This window comes from Clupea harengus, unplaced genomic scaffold (genome assembly GCF_900700415.2).
Source record: "Clupea harengus unplaced genomic scaffold, Ch_v2.0.2, whole genome shotgun sequence".
In the NCBI taxonomy this organism is placed as follows: domain Eukaryota; kingdom Metazoa; phylum Chordata; class Actinopteri; order Clupeiformes; family Clupeidae; genus Clupea; species Clupea harengus.
The window spans coordinates 1-2,500 of record NW_024879724.1 but is presented as its reverse complement, the minus strand read 5'-3'; the positions used below and the strand labels follow the sequence as shown (position 1 = coordinate 2,500).

At 55.4% G+C, this 2,500-nt stretch overlaps 2 non-coding genes across 2 annotated transcripts; both read left to right on the top strand.

Annotated features, from left to right (window-relative positions):
- Positions 1-351: 351 nt before the first annotated feature.
- Positions 352-424, top strand: trnar-acg. Its single transcript has one exon. It is a non-coding gene; the product is annotated as a tRNA-Arg (tRNA).
- A 1,123-nt stretch (positions 425-1,547) lies between these two features.
- On the top strand, positions 1,548-1,620 carry trnar-acg. The gene has a single exon. It is a non-coding gene; the product is annotated as a tRNA-Arg (tRNA).
- The last annotated feature ends 880 nt before the right edge of the window (positions 1,621-2,500 follow it).

The following is a 2,500-nucleotide window of genomic DNA, read 5'->3' as shown; positions in this document are numbered from 1 at the left end:
ACTATGTGGACTGTGTCCCTCTTCAGAAGCTTTCCCACCCTTCAGCATCTCGTTTGCGGAGCGCATACTGCAGCCGAGGAGTCATCAAAGGAGCCGGTGTCAATACCAGGTCACAGAGCACACACTCTGAGAGAGGATTTTACTGGCAGCAGAGGAGCTCAAAGCCTGTGGTTGGCCGTGATCGTATAGAGGTTAGTACTCTAAGTTGTGGCTGCAGCAACCCCGGTTCGAATCCGGGTCACGGCATCTTTTGCACACGGCTGGATCGTTGGCGTTAAGCCCGGCAAACTGTTGTGGCCCTGTTGTCGGGAAACACGCTGACTGTCTGCCTGTGCCACCCCCTTCCCTGCAGGGCCAGTGGCGCAATGGATAACGCGTCTGACTACGGATCAGAAGATTCTAGGTTCGACTCCTGGCTGGCTCGGCGGCACATTTTGACCGTACGCTGGGAAGATCTTTACGCCTCTGCTGTGGCCCTCAAGGCCCACCAAAGTTCACCGAAAGTACCTGTTTCCAGCTGCCTGGCCTGTTCTTAATCTGTTGGACTCCTTTCAAGTGGCTTAAGACCTGTGGCACTCAACTATGTGGACTGTGTCCCTCTTCAGAAGCTTTTTCCCACCCTTTCAGCATCTCGTTTGCGGAGCGCATACTGCAGCCGAGGAGTCATCAAAGGAGCCGGTGTCAATACCAGGTCACAGAGCACACACTCTGAGAGAGGATTTTTACTGGCAGCAGAGGAGCTCAAAGCCTGTGGTGGCCGTGATCGTATAGAGGTTAGTACTCTGCGTTGTGGCCGCAGCAACCCCGGCGTCTGACTACGGATCAGAAGATTCTAGGTTCGACTCCTGGCTGGCTCAGCGGCACGTTTTGACCGTACGCTGGGAAGATCTGTACGCTCTGCTGTGGCCCTCTGTCCTTTCTCTGGGCAGTACGTTTGCCGCCGACTTCGGTGGGCCTTGATGTGGTCTCTCGTCACGGCGTAGTAAGTCCTGGACAGCCGTCGTGCTACTGCTGGTCGAGCATAAATCCCCACGCGAATTAGCTTTTCCCCAAGCAACCTTCAGCGTATGCTCCTTCCCTCCTTCCCCATGCTCCTTCCCACGAGCCCCATAACAAACCTACTGTCTGTTTCCAGCTGCCTGGCCTGTTCTTAATCTGTTGGACTCCTTTCAAGTGGCTTAAGACTGTGGCACTCAACTATGTGGACTGTGTCCCTCTTCAGAAGCTTTTCCCACCCTTCAGCATCTCGTTTGCGGAGCGCATACTGCAGCCGAGGAGTCATCAAAGGAGCCGGTGTCAATACCAGGTCACAGAGCACACACTCTGAGAGAGGATTTTTACTGGCAGCAGAGGAGCTCAAAGCCTGTGGTTGGCCGTGATCGTATAGAGGTTAGTACTCTGCGTTGTGGCTGCAGCAACCCCGGTTCGAATCCGGGTCACGGCATCTTTTGCACACGGCTGGATCGTTGGCGTTAAGCCCGGCAAACTGTTGTGGCCCTGTGTCGGGAAACACGCTGACTGTCTGCCTGTGCCACCCCTTCCCTGCAGGGCCAGTGGCGCAATGGATAACGCGTCTGACTACGGATCAGAAGATTCTAGGTTCGACTCCTGGCTGGCTCGGCGGCACATTTTGACCGTACGCTGGGAAGATCTTTACGCTCTGCTGTGGCCCTCAAGGCCCACCAAAGTCACCGAAGTACCTGTTTCCAGCTGCCTGGCCTGTTCTTAATCTGTTGGACTCCTTTCAAGTGGCTTAAGACTGTGGCACTCAACTATGTGGACTGTGTCCCTCTTCAGAAGCTTTTCCCACCCTTCAGCATCTCGTTTGCGGAGCGCATACTGCAGCCGAGGAGTCATCAAAGGAGCCGGTGTCAATACCAGGTCACAGAGCACACACTCTGAGAGAGGATTTTTACTGGCAGCAGAGGAGCTCAAAGCCTGTGGTTGGCCGTGATCGTATAGAGGTTAGTACTCTGCGTTGTGGCCGCAGCAACCCCGCTTCGAATCCGGGTCACGGCATCTTTTGCACACGGCTGGATCGTTGGCGTTAAGCCCGGCAAACTGTTGTGGCCCTGTGTCGGGAAACACGCTGACTGTCTGCCTGTGCCACCCCTTCCCTGCAGGGCCAGTGGCGCAATGGATAACGAGTCTAACTACGGATCAGAAGATTCTAGGTTCGACTCCTGGCTGGCTCGGCGGCAGGTTTTGACCGTACGCTGGGAAGATCTGTACGCTCTGCTGTGGCCCTCTGTCCTTTCCCTGAGCAGTACATTTGCCGCCGACTTCGGTGGGCCTTGATGTGGTCTCTCGTCACGGCGTAGTAAGTCCTGGACAGCCGTCGTGCTACTGGTGGTCGAGCATAAATCCCCACGCGAATTAGCTTTTCCCCAAGCAACCTTGCTTTTGTCTCTTCCCATATGGTCTTGCGGTTAGGATTCCTGGTTTTCACCCAGGCGGCCCGGGCTCGACTCCCGGTATGGGAAGCAGTTTTAGGTTCCCG